The sequence below is a fragment of the Ochlerotatus camptorhynchus genome, unplaced genomic scaffold (assembly GCF_037179485.1).
Source record: "Ochlerotatus camptorhynchus isolate MF236.1 unplaced genomic scaffold, CSIRO-AGI_Acam_v1.1 ptg000090l, whole genome shotgun sequence".
Lineage (NCBI taxonomy): Eukaryota > Metazoa > Arthropoda > Insecta > Diptera > Culicidae > Ochlerotatus > Ochlerotatus camptorhynchus.
The window spans coordinates 1004341-1028892 of record NW_027040580.1 but is presented as its reverse complement, the minus strand read 5'-3'; the positions used below and the strand labels follow the sequence as shown (position 1 = coordinate 1028892).

General features: G+C 38.7%; 1 protein-coding gene across 1 annotated transcript in view; it reads left to right on the top strand.

The window, feature by feature from the left end:
- B4 overlaps positions 1-24552 on the top strand; it is a 285095-nt gene that overhangs the window by 112543 nt on the left and 148000 nt on the right. Inside the window, exon 3 of the mRNA XM_065218597.1 lies at positions 19733-19795. The gene's annotated coding sequence lies outside the window, so the exon portion shown is untranslated. The remainder of the gene's footprint in view (positions 1-19732; positions 19796-24552) is intronic.

Here is a 24552-nt window from a genome sequence, read left to right as displayed (position 1 = left end):
TTGCTTCGTTTTTTGCGACAAGACTTGCAATAAAAGTATTTTTTTGCGCAAATCAACCATGTTTCAGTTTAATTTAAGGTATACTGCCGTTCATGGCATGTTTGTCCCATAGCACAAATCAACAAGCCGAGAAAAACACGTTTTAAGTTTGCTTTGTACCATTGTGTCTTTTGTGATGGGACAACCAATTTGGCTGTTTTTCCAAAATTTCTCGGAACAAAGCTGCTGTGTTTATCCAGTATTATGAAAATATAGGTGATCAGTAATCGTTTCCACTTAAAAACTCAGTTTTGACAAAAACGCAAATGGGACTGACTTGCGATGAGTGGCAGTATATATCTGTAATAGATATGGGAAAATGTGTATAAGACCTTGTCAGTGGTAGTACTCGAGCGCTTAGTAGTTGTGAGCTTCCATGGTCAGCTCAGAGGAAACAATCGAAGGAAATCAGGAGAAGAAATGGAAGATCACCTAAATTTGCTTCTGTCGGTGACGGAGGTTCGAGCTCGAGGTGATCAGTGTGAAGCAGACATGAAAAAAAAAGTGCGAGAGAGATGATGGAGTGCGATTGCCAAAAAGGTGGTGGTTAATCCTCTTGAAGAAGAAGAAGGCGCAAGAAAATACATGCATACACATGTTTCGGTTTGATTATTATTTTATATAATAAAAAAACTATTGTTGTCTTTTCCGAGGTGAGACCGTCTGGAAATGGTAAGTTAAAGAAGGTAACATAAAATGATAGTATTATATTCTTATATTTCAGGCATAACATTTGAAAACGGCACAAAAGCATTTGTAAACAAACTTTCTAAGGCCCTTTACACGTGAACCAAAGTACACCCACGCAAACCAATACCACTTTCGAAAAGGTGAGAGTTGCCCCTATCCGATGATGTTGTTGGTTTGCGTGGGCGTACTTTGATTCGCGTGTAAAGGGCCTTAGAAAGCTTGTTTACAAATGCTTTTGTGCCGTTATCAAATGTTATGCCTGATTTTACATATAATCATATAAAAATATAAATTTATTGGGCAGGGATGGGCGTGATTGAAGCAATTTGGATGGGGAGAGATGATTAGTCAACTTCATATTGTTAACATTTCGTAAATTGAAGGTGGGTTCTTCTCCCCACCCATTGGGACATCACCTCGTATGAGACTTGTTTATTTTGAGACATTTTTATAATTGAAATTATTGCTCCGAATCACCCTCTAGAGTTTTCCACTTCAATCTGTGGTCGTTGCATCTGCGTCTGGTTGTCTAGGTGCGTTACACACATAGATTGAGCTTAGATTATAATTAATTTAATTGAGCCTTCTTGCTTTCCAATTTTGACCGTGCTAGATCTAGGGTTACCACACGTATTCTTTTTATAGCAAATGTACTCTTTTGCGGCGAAAAAGTATGCGTATTATTCTTTTTTTGCAAAATGATGCCGTTTGTACTCTTTTTAATGTCCCCATACCTTCAAACAAATTAAATACTCTACAAATGCCATTATTTATCCCAAATAGTACATTTTCCCTTAATGCGCAAAATGCACGAGTTGCTTCGAACGAAGTCTGCTTTGGTGGCGCTGCTACAGCACCTGTAATTGAGAAATAAAAACACTTTCACTTGCCCCTCAGGATATTTTAAATTGTAATTTTGATTCCAATAGCACCCCTCGTTTGATAGCTTTTCGAAAATCACTCTACTTGTGGGTTTTTTAATTGTTTGTTTTGTTTACCACGTTCAGCCCGCTCGGATGGAATGTTAAAAGGTGTTGTTGTTCTCGAGGAAACATCAACGTGAATTTTCTTTAATTTTTCCGAATTAAATCTGGATCAACAATAGAAATAGCATTTGAAAACAAACCGTTCTAAAGCTCTTTCCTCACAAAGCGAAGGCCGCCCATGCAAACCAACACTATTCGCTTTATGCGGAAAGGGCTTTCGAACGGTTTGTTTACAAATGCCGATGGGCCCTTTTATATTGTTGATCTAGTAAGTGAAAGAGTTTGTAAAATATTAAGTATTTAGGGTTAACTACCCCATTTCCGGCCTATTAAGCACAACCCGCACTTAGCCTTACTCAATCTAGCGCAGTTTAGCATCAAACGGAATATTATTATCACTGATGGCTTTAAAATTTATTTACCTTTCCGTATGTACTGTAATATTTGATGAAGATACACCAATCGTTGAGATATTGTCAAAAGTCTAACACTGCTTCTTGACGCCAAACTCGGCCTACGGATTCTAAACTCGGCCTAACGCATTGAAACGCCAGTGAAACGCCAATTAATTCACTTCGGTCTATCGGATGAAGATAAAAAATGATTTGGTCGAAGCGCTTGTTTTGTTTTTGGGAATAATGGGTGCAAACCTTCATATCACGTTCTCATTGACTTCGTTTGGAAGCTTATTAACTAAAGTATCGTAACAAACGCATAGTTGCCATGTTAACTCTGAAATCATGGATTTATTTGAAGTTTTCTGCTCGATAGGCCTAAAATGGCCGATTTGGCCGAAGTAGTTCTCTACCCTACTAATTGCAAATTGTTCTTAAATAAACAGGATCTTCATGCCGACATGTCTCGCCAGAAGAATAATTTTTTGGACAACCTCCAGAAGAAATTCCACAGTTCAAACCAACTTCAGTCGAGTTTGAACTATTTTGCAAAATTTGCCAGAAGAAGATTTCAATTTCCAACAAAGGACGAACAAAAGTATCAAAGTACCGTCACAAAAGTATAGTTCCAATGTGAGATCAGCGGGCTCATCACAAAAGTTGACGTAAATATTTGTGGTGCAAAAATCTCCTTTGAAAATAAAAGTATTAGCTGCTGAGGCTACATTGGCTTACCATGCTGTGCATCAGAATTAAAGTTTCCTTAGCTGTGATTGTGAAAATAAGTTGTACAAGAAGGTATTTACAGACTCGGAGGTTGCTGCTATATTTGAAAGTACTAGGACGAAAACCGAGGCGATCGTTAATGAAGTATTGGTACCACATTCCGTCAAAATGATAGAAGCAAACATGGATCAATTAAAATGTTCCCTGTGGTCATTTAGTACTTCCATCCGGCAAAAAGAATTTAACATATGATGCTGTCATTTGAGTCTCTGGAGAACCGGTACGTATATCTGAATTCATGACAGAAAATTTGAAAAAGCAGGAGTTACTTCACAAAGCCATTGCATTTGACAGTGATAATTGCTTCACAAATTTTGGTGGTATCAACCGCGCAGGACAATATAACGTGTATTATCACATCAAACAGGCAACTCAATGTGACTTAGTAGGGATCGGTTGCCCTGCTATAATGCTGCTCGTCATGGATTTGATCGCTTGGATGTAGATATTGAGGCTTTCGTTTTGAAGATTTACGGATATTTCTCGATATACACAGTTCGAACAGAAGGATTCAAAAAATTATGTTCTTTCGTTGACAACGAGTACAAGAACGTCCTGAAACACTCGAAAACAAGGTGGCGTTCTCTTATGCCTACCGTCGAAAGAATTCTTCATCTTTATCCGGCTCTCAAAATTTATTTCAACTCGATTGACAGCCCACCAAAAGTTTTGAACAACAGCGCCGGTGGTGTAGTGGTAAGCGTGATTACCTCTCACCCCAGCAGGCCTGGGTTCAATACCAGTCGGCGCCGCCGGGATGTTCTGAGGCATAACATCTCTGATCACGCCTTCCTTCGGATGGGAAGTAAAGCCGTTGGTCCCCGGTTCATGAGTTGATGGGTCGATAGGTAGGGTCCAGGTGTGGGAGCTGCCTTCCTGGCATGTCGGTAGCATTGGTGCTCAGCACGGAAATCAAGATCGACGGAAAAAACAAACCAAAGGAAAAAAAAAAGTTTTGAAGGATTTCTTCAAGGATGTCTTTATGTCAATGTTTCACAATAGCATCCAAAGCATTGCCTTAATTTGGCAGACATCAGTTTGATCAAAGATGGTTATCGAGAACGTACGCAAACAACTTTTGGAAAGATTTTGTCAGAAGTTTCCACATCTGCAAGTCAAGAAGAATCTGCGGGACCGCCTCGAACCTGACGTTGCAGAAAAACAAAAATAAATCCTTTGTACAAGTGTACAAAACCTGCATCGATTATCTAAATAAATGGGCGAATCACTTCAATGAACTTAAAGACTTTGCAAATTAGGAGATCGTAGTGAGCTGTGCTCGAAGAGAGACTTAGAAAATTTTCAGCCGTCAATTTTTGCTCCGTTTTTTCTAGACTTTTGTGAAGTTGTAATTAGTGTTCCTTCAACTATTTGCCACCCCAGAGTTCTTAAACCACTGATCATCTCGGAACCTAGCACCATTGGTTGTTCTTTGTGGCTCTTTGTGTTCCTTACAAGTGGGTCAGATTCTCCGATTAGCAGCCTGAATCCATTCAGCCACAATTGTGCTTTCATCATCTGACTAATCAACTGATTGGCCATACAGGATTTTTGGTTCGCTTGTCCGATACTAAGAATAGGAAAACCTATTTTCGAGCCCAGTCAACCAACCCTTGAGTATGGAGATCACTGTAACAAGACATCGTTCATGGATCAATTTGGTGAGTCCGTTGCAATTTATTCTGGTGCTAATAATTGGCAGGATCCAATATTGGACAGTTTGATGTTTATAAAGTACTATCAGTTAAAACTGTGTTTTTGAGATTTGTCTATATATATTCTTTGGTGCTTCCTACATCGGTTGCAGGACAGTGTTACCGATTTATATTGGATAATCCAAAGCTATGTTGATCATTATAACATTAAATTTTGAATAACAACCCTAATAAACAAATACCATAAACGAACTGTATCTCGGATAGGTAAACCATCCCACATAGGGTTTGGATGATACCCCGAACACGTCGTTAAGCTCTCTTTTATGGTTATTTTTATTAGGGAAATGATAAGACAATCTTATTCAAATGTCGTAATAATACCTCTGACCAAGGAAGAATGATTTATATAGTTTTCATAAAAGTTGACGATACAAATACTAATGAGGAAAGGAATTCCGCATTTCCTTTTCCCAAGTCCTTTTCCTCTCCTTCCCTTCCCTTCTTCTCTTTTCAGAAAGCGAGTAATGGCGCTATAACCATATGCCATATAGGGCTAGGACAAGAGTTAGTGCTCAGGTCCCAACCGCTAGAAGAAAATGGTAGCGAGCAAGGGCGCTATAACCTAGGCGAATACAGCATTCCCTCCGTATAGGTTACGTCCGCACACCGCTCTCTGTTGTCCTTCGACTGAGGTCGGCTGGATCGATTGAGGGATGTCAGTGGGTTGGCGGTGCCGTCCACGCTTGTACGGAGGGAGGACTGTACGCTCGAACACAAGGGGTAAATACCTGTGTTCCATCCCAGGAGATCGGACAATCAAGGAGTGTACATTAACTTTCTTAGCTCTGTCACTCCCAACGATTTATATAGCCCTGCATACGGAGCGGTTGGTACGGTATGTCCCCGCTCTTTGATTACCTGTGGATTAAATGTTAACCACTGTCTATACTTATTAAGTAGACATGGTAAACATTCACTTCCACAAAAATTAACTTAACGCTACACAGTAGGCCTGGCCGCTTTATTGTTTGTTTCACATCCTTGATGTGCAGCAGGCATTAATAATGACAAGAAAAATGATAGATGTATCATTTTCCAGGATTCTTTCAAGTACTGGCTGTGTATGTGTAGACTAGACTAGACTAGACTAGAATCACTTCAATGAACTTAAAGTTTTCGAATGGATGGTTCTTGATAAACTACCGCAGTGGGATGACGTTACAGGATCACTGGAGTGCCTCGCTTACAGAAATGTTCAAATCAACGAAAGTTTGCGTCGAATTAGTCTTCATTGGAATGCAACGGTGATGTCAAGGTTTTCAGGAAGTTGCATGCAGTTCACAAATGGGCCAAGTATTTCCAAAGCGTAGTTCCTTGTGATAGTACGAAACTTCTCAAGATTGCGTAATTCTTTTTCGCAATTCCAATAAAGCTAAATCGCGATTGAACATGTCTTAACTTGTGACGAATTCGCTATACAGCGATGCAGTTATGTACTGGTGAAATTTGACACTTTCGTACGTGCCTCCGTGGTAGGCATGGTGTGTGTGTTTTTTTTTAATTTTATTCACGTTTGTTTACTTGATTCAAAAGAACGCACGAAAGATGATTGTACTTCGCAACTTCTTTGCGCTGCATAAATCACAGTGACTATTTGCTGATTAGGAGCGTTTAGACAACAGACCTACATGATGGTCTGACCTACAAGTTAGTTAAGGGGTTAGGCTACTGTAGCGGGTTCAAAAAATGATTTTTTTTTGTGCTTAAATGATAGTTAAGAGTCTAAAGAATACGGTACAATTGGTTTTCTATCGCCTTATTTTGGGACGGATACTAGGGGACTACCTGCATGTCAGTACAACAATTGACATCTTAAAACTAAAAACTAAAACTAACTCTTATCTAAGTATAAAGGGAATTAATCATTGCAATTGAGGATTGCAACGATTTTTGGCTGAAATTATCAATTATTTTGTTGGACATTTCTTCTAAAGTCTCAACATTCGAAATTCTATGTACCTCGGTAGTACTGTACCAGGGAGGCAACTTCAAAATCATCTTCAGAACAACACTAAGGAACTCCTGCTCTAACAGGTAGCCTATTGAATTTGGAATTTTGATAATTTACCTTCTGTCAGTTAAATAATTTTGAACTAATTTCATAATATAAAGTGGAAAATTAAACTTTTTCAATTTAGCAATCAAACCTTCATGCCAAACACTGTCAAATGCTTTTTCTATATCTGGAAGAGCAACTCCAGTTGAGTGGCCTTCAGATTTGTTTGAACGAATTAAATTGGTTACTCTTAAGAGTTGATGAGTAGTTGAATGCCCATGGCGAAATCCAAACTGCTCATCTGCAAAAATTGAGTTCGTATTGATGTGAAGCATCATTCTATTTAAAATTATCTTTTCAAAAAGTTTACTTATTGAAGATAGCAAACTTATTGGACGGTAGCTAGAAGCTTCAGCTGAGTTTTTATCCGGCTTCAAAACTACCCAAAACAACTTTTGCATTTTTCCATTTATCAGGAAAGTATGCCAAATGGAAACATCTGTTAAATAATTTTACCAAGAAAGACAAGGTACTCTCTAGGAGTTTTTTGATGAGGATATAGAAAATTCCATCATCACCTGGAGCTTTCAAATTTTGAAACTTTTTAGTTAAAGACCTTACTTCGTCCAAATCAGTCCCCCAGGAATCATCAAAAATATTTTCCCGAGAGAAAATATTCAGATAATCCCGAGCAACCTGATTCTCAATAGGACTAGTAAGACCCAAACTGAAATTATGGGAACTCTCGAATTGTTTAGCAAGTTTCTGAGCTTTTTACCAAATTTGCGATCAAAATTTTACCACCTTCTTTAAGCGCTGGAATAGGCTTTTGACGTTTTTTTTTTTTTTTAAATTTTGTGAGTTTCCAAAAGGGTTTGAAACTCGGGTCTAATTTCGAAACATTATTTTCAAAAGTTTTGTTCCGCAGGGCAGAGAATCGCTTTTTAATTTGCTTTTGCAAATCCCGTCAGATAACTTTCATGGCAGGATCGCGTGTTCTTTGAAATTGTCTCCTACGGACATTTTTAAGGCGGATCAAGAACTGAAGATTGTCGTCTATTATAATTGAATCGAATTTTACCTCGCATTTTGGTACTGAGGCAGCTCAACTATAGAAGTAGTTAGAGATTCAAGAGCATAATTAACATAATCTTTGGTTTTCAAAGGAATATTTGGATCGAATTTATGTTCCATAAATGTTCGATACTGCTCTCAATCAGCTCTATGGTAATTGAAAGTAGAGCTGTTGGGATTACAAACTATTTCTTGGGATATTTTAAAAGTTACTGGAAGGCGATCAGAACCGAAGTCAGCATGGGTAACCAATGGGCTACAAAGATGACATGAATCAGTTAAGACCAAATCAATAGTTGAGGGATTTCTTGCAGAAGAAAAGCATGTTGGGCTGTTTGGATATTGAATAGTGTAATAACCTGCAGAACAATCATCAAACAGAATATTACCATTGGAATTGCTTTGAGCATTATTCCATGAGCGGTGTTTTGCATTAAAATCACCAATAATGTAGAATTTAGACCTATGACGGGTAAGTTTCTGAAGGTCACCCTTGACCAAATTCTTTTGCTGGCCTACGCATTGGAATGGCAAATAGGCAGCTATAAACGTAAGTTGTCCAAATTTTGTTTCAACAGAAACTCCCAAAGTTTCAAAAACTTTGGTTTCAAATGAAGAAATATTTTATGTTTGATTCGTCTATGAACAATGATGGCAACGCCACCACATGGTCCATCAAGACGATCATTTCTATAAATGAAATAATTTGCGTCCCGTAATTTGGTCAGGTTTAAGGAATGTTTCAGTTATAACGGCAATATGCACGTTATGAACTCTCAAAAAGTTAAATAGCTCGTCTTCAATATCTTTAAAAGATTATGCATTCCAATTTAAAATATTTAATGATTTAAATAACTATGTTATTAGCAAATTTTACTCCAGTTTGAATAGCATCAAACATGGAGTTAGTTTTTAACATATCAGTAATCATGTCAATTAATGGTTTCTGTAAAAATTCCATTTTAGGAGCGTAATGCTTCCTAAGTCAAAATTTTAAAATTTCCGTTAGAATTACGTTGGTTAGTATTTTGATTTCTACCCGTTGCAATAGCAGCATAGGTAGCTCAATTTACTCGCTGAACATTGTTAGCAGCTAGGGGAGTAGGTATAGATGAAAAATTTGAAGCAGGGGTGATATTTGTACCTACGGGTACGAATGTAGAATTTGTTCCTCGCTGACCGTTGTTAACAGTAATTTGTACCTGTTCGGGAACGTGGAGCGTTTCCTAGCTGTCTCTTAGAACGAGATTTCAGCAAAAAGCAAATAGATCCGCACGGCAAGAGAGCACGATGCGGACTGATTTCGAACAAAGTTAGTTTTCCCAAATGCATTGCGTCTATAAAATCATTTCGTAAAATTTTTATAGCAAAATATGCATTCTGGAAAAACTTGCATGTACGCTTAAGTAACTTACAAGAACTGCCATTCTTTTGTTGTATGAATGCAATCTTACATTGAGAGAAATGTGTGTGAAACAACGTGTACCGTTAGGAATCTTGCAAAAATAGCGTAAATCTGAGTCCCACCGAACAGTGAATTCAGTGAATGCATATTATTGTCATGTAAATTTCGGAAACATTGCTTAGACTCATCTAACAACAATGGAATCCGTTCAAACAGAAATCTCAAAAATTCAAGCGAAAACAAAAAAAAACACAGAAACCAACCTGTTCCATAACAAACTCACCTCTTTTTATAGAACTTCAGGCGGCGTGCGTCCTCAATGAGTCACAGGCCAGGCAGGGGCCTCAATGATCGACAAATATTTGACTAACAGTTGTTTCTTCGTATCCATTTGTATGCGGACGCGGCGCATTTGGACGGGGTGACAAATTCCCCATCGCACGAGTAGTTGCCGTTCGCTTTATGCTACAGATATATCTCGCTTGTTTTGATACGTATGCAAATTTCTGAAAACTCAACGAACTCGATAAGAAAACGAGTTGCATGCAGAAAAAAACAAAGCCTCACTCAATACGGTCTAGTAGGTGGTATAGGTACGTGCATCTTGGAGGCCGTTCCTACTAACTACCCATATGCTATGACCATAAGCGGTATAGCATCTCTCTCTCTCTCTCTCTTGGGCTAGGGCTTGGGCTTGGGACGTATGGCGAATGCATAAAATGTATGTGCAAGCGTGTATGTTTTGCACATACCTACATATTCCATAATCGATCGGTTCCTGGGCAAGCAAACGGCATCAGGAAAACTGGTTTTATAGTGCGTTTCGTGCAGTGCGATGACGACGATGTATTAAGTAATAAAAGAAATAAGTGTGATATCATCGTGAATTGATTCCGCGCATTTTGGCCTGGATGCATAAGAAAACGCATAGTTCCTACCTAATGCATCTCTGAGTTCCTTCTATGCACAGTGCGAATGGTTGTTCTAAAGAGCCTTTGGTTCGGTTTCCTTGGTGTTCCTTACGGAGAGGAACTCCGTTCGAGTTCGAAACCTTGGATAGCCGAGTAGCAGGCTAGCACACACGTGATGCTTTTGCAGAAACTGGTTTAGTGCAAAATAAACATAACTCTGCGGTGGTGGCGGCGGAGCGAGGAACAGCAGAATGGAAAGCTGTGCTGGCTGATTCAGATTGGGGGTCACCGAGGGGTCCCCGGGAGTTCTCGAGCGAGACGGCATCACAACTCAGAAGTGCAAAAGCCGGTTTTCAAGTCTGTAGCCACCTTTAAGCCCTCCATGCGCACACAGACCAGGACTATACTACACGACTACTACCGCGAACCATGCTAAGCCAAAACAGAGCGAGAAACAAAGTCAACCAACAGAATACGAGAATGGACCTTAGAGATTAAATCAGGCTGTGTGAGCTGTGTTGTTGTGGTCCACAAATTGTCATCCACCTCCTTCCGAGATTGGTTTGCTCGGACAAGATGGACATTGAAGCCGCATTTTTAAGGGGTCATGCTGATACTTTGAAGTTTAATTTCAAGTACAATGCTCACAATTTTTTGTTTGTAGCGTTTGCAGACTGGAGCCCAGTATGAGAACAGTTGTTTTTAAAACTGGTCATTCAATAGGAGCCTGTCAATTTTTGCCAAGCGAAACGAATCAATCGAAAATTGTGATTGCGCTTCCCTACAGCGGTAGACAATAAAGTCGTTGATTTGGTGTGCTGGTGACCTTGGTGCTTATAATTTGCGCAATATTTTATTGGCATTTACTTCTATGGTATGATGAAATGAAGATTTTGGCCTTTTTAAGCGAATGGCTAAAAAAAGGACTATGCAGCATAACATGACAAGGGATACTTCCTCTATTGAGCAAAATCAAATAAATGAGAATTAGCATATCCCCAAGAAATCATTTCAAACTAACGAAACTGGTGAAGTAATTCTATTAAGCTGCATAATAAATAATAGCTAGTCTTTAGATATGGCAACAACTGACTTTGCTATTTCTTAATTATGGTTCCATAGATTTATTGATATTATGTTTGATAGTTTACCTCTTATATCAATCCAACCAAAGTAATTTTAGATGATCTGTTCCCCAATTTAATAGTAAAACCTGCTATTGATTTGATTTTCTTGTCTACTCGGGTTGCTTGTTGCGGTGAGAAAATGTGTACATTTTATTCTTTTTAGTAACAGCGACATTTTTATATCGAACAAAATCGCCCAATTATTACTATTTGTAATTAAAAGCGAATTTTGTGATACCTACATCAACAATTGAAAAGGGTGGAACAACCATCTGTAAACAATGGTTTTAAACGCAAATTTCTCGAGATTTAAAATACATTGACGCAATCTAGCACCAGCATCTGATAGAGCAAACTTCCGTTATTGAATGGTATTGTTAGTTGGCGTGGGTATGTTTTGATTCTCGAGAAATTTGCGGCTTAACCCTTAAATGCATGATTTTTTATTTTGCGGTGAAAAAAATTCTAGTTATAAATATTGGGCTTAATGTAACTGAAAAAGTGATACAAAACTTTTAAAGTGCGATTTGATACTTTATTTTTGCAAAATCGAAGTATGTTGCCAAATGGCAACACTATGCGTTAGACGATTAAATAATGTTGTTACTGCCTAACGCCAAACGCATATTGTTGCCATTTGGCAACACACTATTTTTATGTATGAAATGTGTGAAAACAGTTTCTTTTGTTAGTGTGAGAAAGTGTAACTTTGCATTTGGTATATTGTATGCGAGAAAACGCTTTACATCCTGGCAATTTACATCTTGTTTTCTTATCACATCGTTGTTCATAGTGATCACTTCCATCGGTACGAACGTCCTGCGAAGGAACGGAACTCATCGGACCGCGACATTTTTTTGTTCTTAATTTTTTTTCTACTTTATGTGATGGTCTGCCTCTTTTATTGGCACTACTTGTGCCATATCTACGAATCGGCCAGGTCTGTTCTGAAGTCTGCCAAATTCAACAGTTTTGGCTTTTTGCCTTCGTTCGATTTTTTGTATGGCACCCACGAATTGATTACAGCCATATCCAACATATGGTAAAAAATTCGAATGTACCATTTTCTACTTTTGACTCTAATCTTGTACCTGCCAAGAAACCTGTCCATGAGATCCACCCCACCCATATATTCTTTGGTGATTTTCGGATAGACAATTGTGATCTGCGTTTTATCCTTCTTATCAAATCTTCTGATGATATCCACAGGTTCAGCACCAACATACGTGGAAGCTAGTGTCACGAGTTTGTTATCTTTCCAACGTGTTACACTTATAGCCACACCTTCATAGTCGGTAAGTTGTTTTTCATAAGTTCCACGTGTTACAGGCGGCTTCATGAAATCTTTTTGTGTAGGAAGATTGCAATGTTTGCCTAGGCGATTTCTTTGAATGGTTCCTAATGCATGAATACCTTGAGTAGGTAGACAAATAATGTAACAATGGCAGGGTTGTGTAATAATTGTCAAAGTACAGTGTATGGTTTACATTCCTGGGAAGTGGTCGTTATAAACGAACTACTGTGTTTCCCACTAATCCGAGATCAGGCTCCTCCGAAAATCTTACATGCTCTTCTTTTCCGCTATATATTTCAAACATGTAAGCGTAGCCACCCGCATAAACGCGAACCATCACATGACCTTACCGATAATGGTTATAAATTGTTTATAATCCCTGCTAAACTTCAACTGAAATGGTTATGGAACTTTACATGAACGTTTGTGTGATAAAGTTTTAACCTTATGTATTATGGTTTTTTGGAAGCGGACCTTACAAATAATGGGTTGTTAAGAACCATTACCATTCCAAATTCTTGTTTTCTCCATACATTTTCGGAAAGAGAACTATATTAGAACGTTTTTACTTATGGTTTGAGAACATTAATTGTTATGGTTATGGTAGTCAGTAAGGTCCATTAATGGTTTTGTATTATCACTCAACTTTACGTGGAATATATCGTGAATTGGTAATCAGTAAATTACAGGCAACCAATTCGCGATATATTCCACATAAAGTTGATCGATGTTACAAAACCATTCGTGGACCTTACTGGTTACCATAACCATTACCATTAATGTTCTCAAACCATAAGTTAAAAGGTTTTAGTATAGTTTTCTTTCCGAAAATGTATGGAGAAAACAAGAATTTTGAATGGTAATGGTTCTTAACAACCCATTATTTGTAAGGTCCACTTCCAAAAAACTATAATACTTAAGGTTAAAACTTTATCATTAAACGTTCATGTAAAGTTCCATAACCATTTCAGTTGAAGTTTAGCAGGGATTATAAACAATTTTAACCATTTTAGGTAAGGTCAATTTATGGTTCGCGTTTATGCGGGCACTCAAGGAGCATAACACATACAGCTTAAAGCCCCACTTATGAGGCTTGTTTGGCAAGTATTGCTTCATGAAGTGGTCAACTTTGGTAGCACACATTTACTCGAAAGGCGTGACGGAAGCAAAAGTATTGTTCATATAATCTATTATAGGTCTGATTTTGTGGAGGCGGTCATGATTGGGATGGCCAACAGGTTTGTGGAGATCATTATCATTGAAATGAATCACGGAACGAATTCTTTCAAACCAATTTAGGGTCATATTTTGACCAATAAGATCTCACATTCGGGTAATAGTAAACATACATGAAGATAAGAACACCAAACAACTTTTTAATTACCGATAACGTGACCAGTTGGCTGTATAAAATTCCCTTTTGAACAATATCTATACAAATTCGTCTTCTCCACTATTTTTACCAAAATGTCATCCGTCATAAACAGTGAGAAGAATTGAAACGGTGTCTGCATTGCTGTTTTACTTTCGTAGGGTTTGACGTTTCCGGTAAATTTTACCCGATAATCGTCATAAATCAGTTTACCCTTTTTCCGTATCCAGTCACGGGCTCCTGGCTTATTGACTGCTGCTGGTCGTTCAGGATTGACCTTTGGTGAATCATCTTTTTTCCGAATTCCCGAAAAATCCGTTAGGTTCTTCATCGTCCGAGTCAGATGTTCCCTCCAAATCACGTATCAAGTCATCACTGTAAAGGTAATAATCAAATTCGTTGACATCCGTCAAATCTGCCTCATCCTCCGATATGAAAACATCCAGCAAGGACGCTAGATATTTTTCGATATCCTTTTCTCTGAATATTCTATTATCCATTCTGTAAAAATTATGTACTAAGTTTATTTTGCATGCGAATTTTTGCCATACACAACACATACGGCAACGGCATGCTTTTAAGGGTTAAAGCCATTTTTTACAAATGATTGATCAACCCTTTTCAATATTTGATGTATTCTTAATTCGATTTTCCACATAGTCAGAAGCTTCTCGAAACATCTAATTACCGTGGAGTTATCTCATTGTGTACGTGTGCTTAGGTATCCGAAATCATAGTGAACGACGCTCTTTTTCGCACAATGAAAACATTATATTGTGGTTGATCAGCCTAAAAGGTAGGTTGTAACAAACTTTGCTCAATTTTCCTCACAGAGCATACAACCAATCGATTTTGGGAAGCAGGTGTATTCTGTCTACATGGACCTTTAGGCTGCTTTCAATCGGGTTGATCATAACAGCCTTTTGAGGTAGTTGGAGACAATTGGAGTATCTTGTACATCAGTTGATTGGTTCAAATAGCGTTAGCGTTGTTATGATATACTTCGTAGATTGGATACTATCAACACTCACGACTATTATGAAAACCTCAGTCAGACTACAGGAATAAAGCTGCGGAGTAAATATTGATTCCAATCTAAACAAGAATTCCAGAAGCCTGACTGTCGCTATTCCCGGCCACGCCCATCTTTACCATAACTAGGAATAGGGAAGGAAATTTTGATGTATTACTTACTTAACGAGAGGCCACCGACTTAGCGACACCCTCATAAGTGCTACGGAGTTGGAGGTTCGGGTAAGGTATTCGGTTAGGATTCGCCTTAAGTTGGCGATGCTAATATGTGTTGCTTATTTAAACAATTATTCATTTTGTTTAGTGATTATGCATTTTAAGAGTCATGATGGAGAGCTTGAGATTAAACCCATGATTTTCTGCTTAGTAAGCAAAATCGATCCCTCCAGGGTCATCGAGCATCTCAGAGTCATAACGCTACGCGACAAAACATGACTACGTTTTCCCTTGGTATGTAACGAACGACTGAAATACGCCATAAGGCAGATTTGTTGTTATTCCAATGTATTCACATTACCAAATAAAGCGATTAACGAATCTTGAACATTAAGGGGCTTTAGATTAAACTCATGATGTTCTACTCAGTAAGCAAAAATGGTCGCTCTAAGGCCACCACGCCTCTCAGATCACATCATACAAGATACGATCGCGTTGCTATTGCAATCATTCCAAACGGGCCCCGACGGTGACGTTGATGACGATGTTAAGTTTCACAAAATACACGATAATCTAGCGATGTTACTATAAGTCTCTTTAATTTGATAGGACCTGTGATTTACTCAAACTCAAACTCGACGGCGGTGCTCTTTACACAAGAATAAGCCTCTACGACCGATGATCTTTTGAATATGGAGACAAAAAAGCTACGAAAAAGTGCATATGCCTTCATTAAATTCTACTTTTACCCGACGTTCGTTGTTTCGATTTGGCCCTTACGTAAGACGGGAAAAGATTCCATAAAATTTTCACATTTTTGAGCTACCGTGCCCCTTACTTCACCAATTAAACTACGACTGACGTGACGATTTTACCAGCGTACAAATATTGCACATCTTTTAAGCTGTCTCGATGGAACTTTATTGCGTTTTAAAACGATTGTTTCCTCCTTCATATTTCACCGGACCACCCCGATTATGCGTCAAACTACCGCATAAAAACCACCAAACCACACAATCAAACACGACCGGCCGTGACTACCGTCAGTCTTCAACCAAGGCCCTTATGATCGTATTAAGGACACACCTCACACATGATCGTGTTAAGGACACACCTCACACATGATCGTGTTAAGGACACACCTCAAATCGATTGGTGTCGAGGTTGTCATCGTACTTGACTGGCAGAACGCTGTACGTTAAACACGGATCTTATGTTTCATCGTCATTTGCTAGCACGTCCGGTGTCCCGCAAGGAAGTAATTTGGGACCGTTATTGTTTGTGTTATTCAATGAAGCTGCATCTACCCTTGGCCACAAGTGCAAGTTCGTATATGCTGATGATCTGAAAATCTATGTGGTGATACGCTCCATCGAGGACTGTTTTCACCTGCAAATGTTGCTCAACATGTTCGTTCAGTGGTGCCGCTCGAACAAGCTTGTCGTCAGCCTTGCGAAATGTCATGTGATGACCTTCTATCGGTCCAAAGACCCATTAATTTATGAATATCACATCGATGATACTGTTCTTAGCAGAGTGGATCATGTGACGGATCTTGGTGTCGTATTGGACTCGAAGCTTTCCTTTCATTCCCATCATGCATCGATTATTTCCAAGGCTAATCGTCAACTTGGCTTCATCTCTAAGATTGCCAAGGATTTCACGGATCCACACTGTATAAAAGCATTGTATTGTTCACTCGTAAGGCCGATCCTAGCAAATGCTTCAGTTGTATGGGCTCCAAACGACGTATCATGGAATCTAAGAATCGAGCGTGAGCAAAAAAGATTCATACGACTTGCGCTCAGAAACCTACCGTGGCGTGATTCTTTGAACCTTCCAGCATATCCCGATAGATGCCGTCTGCTTGACCTCGAAATGCTTGATCGAAGACGTAAGCTACAACAGACTACGTTTATAACTAAATTACTCAAAGTTGACGTCGATTGCTCTCATCTTCTGTCACTGGCTGATTTCCGTGCTTCAGGTAGGATGTTACGTCAGCAATCCCTGATGCAACCGAGGTTTCATCGTACTCTTTATGGCTACAACCAGCCTATTTGTGCAATGGTTCGTATGTTTATATCCGTCGAGTCCACGTTTGTTTTTGGTATTTCCACACCTCAATTTGTAAATAGATTAAGAAGACTGAACCTTATTTAAGACGAATAGTTCATTCATTAAGACAGCTGTGTCAGATGACTTATTAAATAAATAAATATCAAAAACTAATCGGTCGAGTGTCAAGCTTGCATGTTCCATCACGACATTTATTTTCTTAACGAATCATGCTTCAACATGAAAAAACGTACGTTATTCGTAGGCGCAAAACCGTAAAAACCGAGGAACATGCCCCACGCGATCGAGGTAATCCGTCAGTCAAATGCGAAACGATTAACATCAATCTCGATTACTCACCCAAAGGGACGCATCCTCTCCCGCAAACAATGCATTCGAACCCAAATCTGGCGCAACCGGCATCTTTCTCACGCATGCCAACACCACCATCAAATACTTGATAGCCACCACCCACACCAAACCGACAATCAAACGCACTGACCACAAAAGTAGACACGTCCTCTCGAAAATGCAATGGAGAAATGTATAAGAACAATCTTCAACTGGAACGTACTCACCAAATCAATTTGTCCGGCAATGTATTCTCGAGGCTTCTACGCATTCATTTGTAAACAATTCCTCCTCCAGCGATTCCAGCCACACAATAACTAAATATCACTATTCTTTTTCAAATCACTCTGTGCACAAAATCAATGCACATCGCAAAATCCTAACAATAGATCAGCGCTGTCGAGTCACACCGGCATCAAAGCAAAGCGAGAGCACACCCTATTTTACCACTGTTGCTACTTAATGCATTAAGCGCAGACTCCTCCGACATAAGCTTGATGAACAGGGCTTTCTCGTCCGATATCCGATAACTTGCTTCCATTTAAGCAGTATTCGCATCCAGCGTATTGACGAAATTTGAAATTTTGCCCAAGTACGGTCTTGCACTTACATTTTCGAAGTCAAAACAAACGGTGTTCTTGCCCTCAATTCCAGGCATCATCAAATTTAATTTGCTTCACCGACCGTCCAAGCTGCAGGCAATGAACAAAACAATCGGGACCATAGCTTCTATCGGCTATATGAACGCGTCATCCACGCCGAGAGAACAGCAGCTGCTGCCTGTTGTATCGGTAACAGTTGAAAAGACCAATATGAACAAGATGCCCCAAATGAATTTATGTGTATCGTTTTGATGAAATCTCGCGCAACACTTTAAAAGGACCTATGATATTTTGTAAACAAATCTTGGAATACTTTTTTTTGAGATCCGAAGTACGCCCACGCAAACCAAGAACACAATCGGGAAGGAGAGAATTTCCTCTACCCGTTGGGGTTGTTGGTTGTTTGGTTCCCGTGAAAAAGTTGTTTACATAATATGATAGGTCCTTTTCAAAGGTTACGCGAGAAATTTTTGTATTATTTGACATTATTCCAACTAATGATTGTCTTCCTATTATCATCGGTTATTAAATATTGAATTATTCGTAGTTAATGTTGTTTAAGGACTTGGTAATAAGCTTACCGTGAAAGGTTAAAATAACATATATTTTTTAATTCAAAAATCTTTCTTATACATTACGTGCATCCAACAAAAAACAAAAAAAAAAGAATCACCTATCATGGTCACCAGGAAATCCCCAGCAACACACATTCATCTGGCACTTCTTCTGATTAGTATTCATCACATTCACCCAGGTTTTACCACGCTGCATCCGATTCATAAAATCCTCATCATTGCCATACAGCTCATTACCGACCGAGCACCGCCGGTAGCTCAATCAATGATATTTTATTACTGACGCGGAACTGTGAATTGCCAATCAATATTTAAGCGTTATGATACCTACCATTGCTTTCGTTGCAAGCGAGCCAAATGAATAGATTTGAATACAGAATAATCCCGTACTAAGGCCATTGGAAGAACTAACATTGACCCATATTACTCATCGAAAAATCATTCATATCTCACATCTTAGAACAGGTTCCAGTATTATAGCGTTGGGGAAATACATAAGTTTTTCAGATGAATCGAAATCGACCGAAATAAGTCACTTGGTACACTTACCCGTTACGCTCGTACTCATGCAAAAGGTGATGGGCGCTTTCATCACACCCCACCGTAGCAAATGTGCCATTAATGATTTAATCAAAGCAAAAACACTACTGTCCACATCGTTCGTTCGAAGGGATCCAAGGAAGACTTTAAATAAGCGTTATAAGTACATTTATGAGGCTTTCCATACGTGGTGAGCAGTGCCAACGAAGGCATGGGACTGCCGGCAGCTATTGCATCATTAACCTTAGATCACCAGGCACGTCATTACCTATAAGGTATTTGCGCGGTCCGGTGGTCACAAGCCAGGGCCAGGGGAGAAAGTTTTCTCTGATTCCTGGCAAAAACCATGGCCACGCGACGAAACTCCTTCGCAATATAGCTCCTCGACGACGCAATAAGTCCACGGACGACGGAGATCCCCAACCGCACCTCGTTAATCAAGCTTTGCACTAATCATCCATCTGCACTCTGCGGTGCGTTTGGGGCGATACATCTCTGTTTACATCTTGATTTAAATTATAGCAAACGCCAGTCAAGTACGGTGCGCTGCGACCGCCATAATGTTGAGTAATAATCAAAAATAATAATTGTTCATTTTTTCCTCTTTCCATCTTTGTTTTCGCAGAAATGATTTGCTGAGTCCGGATCGTGCTGCCGAATGTGAAGGAAACCACCATCATAGCCCGAGGTAAGTGACGCACCAATTGCATATTATTTAAAACCTTATCGCTCTTGCTAGCATAATTGAGCAGTTGCACGAGTTTTGCCGGTTTGTCGATAGCAGTAAGTTTGCTGAAGTGAGTGCAGGTCTTAACTAAGATTGCATTGCAGTGCTATTCGTCAAATTCACCGTGTGTTAGATGCGGTTGTGTCGGCAAATATTTGCGGTTGAGTGTAATGCACATTCTTTGTTTGATGCCGCCGTTGGTTGAGTGATAGTCGATCGTACAAAGGCAGACAGACACGAAAGAGGACGACACTTCGATAGGTAATTTATATACGAATCGAAAGAGTTTTATTTATTTTTTTATAATCAACCTAGAAAAGTGTATCAATCTAATTAGAAAGAGTGCAACTGCAGATGGTTTCATACTACTTAAACGACATAACATTTTTTTCTGTTTGAAATGTTGAATAATTCATGCAAAATTGATACACCGGTGATGGAATGTGGAATGAAATAAAATTTATCAAGCGCTGCTTATCGAAAATAGTGTTAAATTTTCCTAACGATTATCCATACAAATATTGAAATTATAACCGCACGATCACGATTGTAGATACATTTTATAGAAAGGCTTTCGATCAGATGTCGTGTTGGCCCATTTCGTACAATTCAATTTTCTGATCATTTATGTAGTGGAACACATCCTATATCTGTAATTCTGTTGAAACTATTTTCTAAATTTGAATTGAAAATAAAATGTACTACAAAGAAAAAAATAAATTTCGTAGAACCTCAAACTACCATTGAGTGCGACCCACTATGAAAATTTTCATTGACTCACAATCCACCAATTTTAAAGATAAATATTTTAAGGCCAAATGTCCATAAAAAGTCTAAAATGCACACTACGAAAAAGTCATATAAATTTCAGTGCCCTGAAACTGGACACACACATAAAAATCAGTTGAAAGAAACGAGCAAATCAATTCAATCAAACGTTCTCTTCGTCGAGTGGCGTATGTTTCGGTTTGGAAACATATAATTTTACATGAAATGTTTGTTTACGTTCCATGATTTACGTCTCGTATAAAAGTAGTTATTTCTAAGTGTGTGACTTAAAAACGCCAAACAAAACCTTTGATTGTGAAATTAGTAACAAATCATTGACAAATCTGGAATCGTCTGAATTGCCAAAAAATAGCCAATACGACTTAAAAAAGACCCTGATTAATCCACAATAGCGTAGCTAGAAAATTTTACTAGAGGAGGTCTAGGAGGGGGGGGGGGCTGTTGCATTTTTTGTTTTGTTAAACTACGGTTAGATAAAAACTCGTACAAATGTTCAAATGGCGTCAAGGCAAGTTTTTTTTCCTGTTGAGTATATTTCCACTACGACCAATAATATGACCAATTACGGTGAGACTTACAATTATGGTAATGGTGAAAAAATAAATTTGAACATATTTATATCATAACAACCCTTGGGACCTCGATTGGGGGAGCCTTAAAAACATACTGATTCTGAACAAACAATAATCGTTTGTTCAACCTTTTTGCAATGAAATCGCATAGCGTCCAGATTTCGTAACTTTAAGATTCTCAAACAAAGCAAATTCCCATGACATTAGAGTCTGATAATTTCGTGAATTTTCTTTTTAAGATCTTGAATACCTAATCATCAGTTAAATCTTAGACATAGGACTTAGGAAATTGTTTAAGATACACGCCCCTGAACTATTCTTAAAATTCGGAGAGTTAAAATAAAAAAAATAGTTTTGAGATCCCAAACCCATTTTGGAATCAATACTTTGTGACTAAATACGAGATATCTCTTGTAAGGATTGTAAGAATAAATTCTTCGAATTCAAATGTAAATAACAGTCCACGAAATTAGAACTCTTAATTTTAAAGCTATGATAAAATTGCAAGATCTTAGAGAGTACTTTTATAAAAAAAAATCTAGAACATGAATTAAACAATAAACTGAATAGTCAAACCGAAAGTTTCATAAAAACTACAGAAAATAAATATGCCAGGAAAAAATCCGAGCAATTTTTTTTAATTGGAAGAACCAAATTCAAGGATTTAAAAAATAGGTTTCGAGATCATGGGCTTAAACAAGCCTTGAAGCTCCCGGACTACAAAATAAAATCGTAATTCAAGATCGTCGTAAACTTACCTAGATTCTGAGACAGAGAAAAAATTAAGAATTAAAAAAAAAAGATTTAAAAATTTCAAAAAATTTTGACATTTTAGTCGTAAAAACATGATAAAAAATCGAATGATGTTTGAAGAAAATAGAAAAAAATAAAGCATTTCTCTAGGATGTATTTTTTTTTTCATACCACGAATTAACTAAGATGTAGCATGAGCATGATTGACCGCCCACGGCTGCTACTCTGTTATTAACAGATCAGCTGTAATTACACAGAGAACCAATAGACGATACTTGGGACTAGCAATCATCCTCAATGTGTAAAAACTGGCGATCTCAAACTAGGCAATACCAGTGCCGACCGCGTCTGAACACAGGTCAAGAAAGGAATAAGTAGGAATTTGTTGTCGGCTTTGATGGAAGCCGAGAACACCTCTGCACTTCCACTAGTAATCACTGGGATATTGGGTAAAAGGGTTGGGATTGCAGCAGGGTTCGATTTGGTAAACAATAAGCTGAATTGATGTCCGAACGCGAAGGAGCTTGGAATTTAACCCACGATCTTCTGCTCAGTAAGCAAAATAGTTTGCCACAAGGTAAACGAGCTCCTTTTTAATCATCGAGTTGCTGTTATTACCATGTAGTCATATTAACAAATAAAGCGCTGGACGAATCTTGAATGTCGATGGGCCTAAGATTAGACTCATGATGTTCGGCTCAGTAAGCAAAAACGGTCGCTCTAAGGCCACCGAGCCCCTCATATCACATCATATCTTTACTCGAGTTGTTTTAACCATTCAAACCCTGCACCGACGACGACAAGTTTCGATAACCAAGCAATTTGACCATACATTTCTTAAATATGAAAAGACCTGGGACCTCGTTTTTCTGCTCAGAAAGCAAGCCACTGCAACCGACGATCTGTCAACTCCGAAAACTTAAAGCTACGAAAAAGCACTTAGGCCTTCATTAAGTTTCACTTTCACGCGACGTTCAATGTTTAGATTTGCTCTTTACGCATCAAAATAAGCTATGACAACCGTAACGATTGTTAAGGCCCTGATTAAACAAGATATTAAAGTGAAATTACTTTCTCGAGAGCAGTCAAAAATGAATCCTAAACTGGATCACGCGTGTACTCTATTTTTCTAAATATTCTGAACCGTTCCGCCCAAGATCTAACAGATACAATTTTCTACAATAATAGCCTGGGATAATGTATTTTCCCCTACAAGACTCAACTATGTTCTTGCACTCGGATGCGTACCTTACCGACAGTATCGCTTTTCTTATGTTACATCTAAAAGCGCAAAATAGATCACGCGCGATCGAGGTCATCCCGCCAGGAAACAAACGGATTGTTTTTAACTGGAACAAGCTCACCAATTACAATCACCATGGCAGCACCAACACAACCTTAATTAAATTTTGGAAAATTTCGAAAAGTAATAAAAGGAAAAAATATACACACCACATAATAACACATACACAGGGAACATGACACTCTTCCAAATGCAAAAGTCACCACCATAAAGCCTCCATTGACCTTTTTGAATCAAAACACATTATAAACAGAGATAATTATAACCGATACGGAAACCGGTCCAAAATAGTTCTAAAACCGATTAATCAAAATAATCAGTGGAATACGCTTAATAATCCGAACGGCCACTGTAGTCACACTGTTCAGAAATAATAATAAACTATTGTCAACAACCCACCAAAATCGTACAACAAGAAAGAAGGTCACCGGTAAAACTATGATCGATTTCCGGTGCGGTATAATTGGTGCCCCGATTATGCGTCAAACTACCGCATTAAAACCACTAAACCACACAATCAAACACAACCCACCGTGACTACCGCCAGTCTTCAACCATGGCCCTCATGATCGTGTTAAGGACCCACCTAAGAACACATCAAAAACTAATCGGTCGAGTGCCAAGCTTGCATGTTCGATCGCGACATTTGTTTACTTAACGAATCATGCTTCAACATGAAAAAAATAATAATCCCTTATTCGTAGAAACCTAACCACCTTATGTGTTCGAGGTCATCTCTCTGGCAAATGGGAAACGATGAAAATAAATTTTATATACTCCCTCGAAGGGACGCATCCCGCAAATAATGTATTCGACCCCAATCTTGCGCAACTAGCATCCCGCCCACGCATTCCAACACAATCACCAGATAGGGGAAATTCTCTCCTACCTGATAGCAGTGCCAGCACTCACGAGCGAGCCACCAGCCACACCAAATGCACTGCCCCAAAAGCAGACACGTCCTCTCGAAAATGCAATCACGCATATTTTCCTCTACTCATTTTTAAACATTTCCTCCTCCAGCGATTCCAACCACACTATAACTAGATATAACTTTTCTTTTTCAAATCACTCTGTGCACAAAAGCAATGCACATAGTAAAAACCTAGCAATATATCAGCGCGATCGAGTCACACCGGCAACAAAGGGAAGCAAGAGCACACCGGGGGAAAACATCAGCACAAAGCTTTTCAAATCAAACTATCGCACCCGTGACACAAATCTAATGAAATGCGAGCATCGAAAAACTCCAAGACAGCTCAAAGACCCAACTCAATGTTTGTTTGATTGCCCAGTTTGTA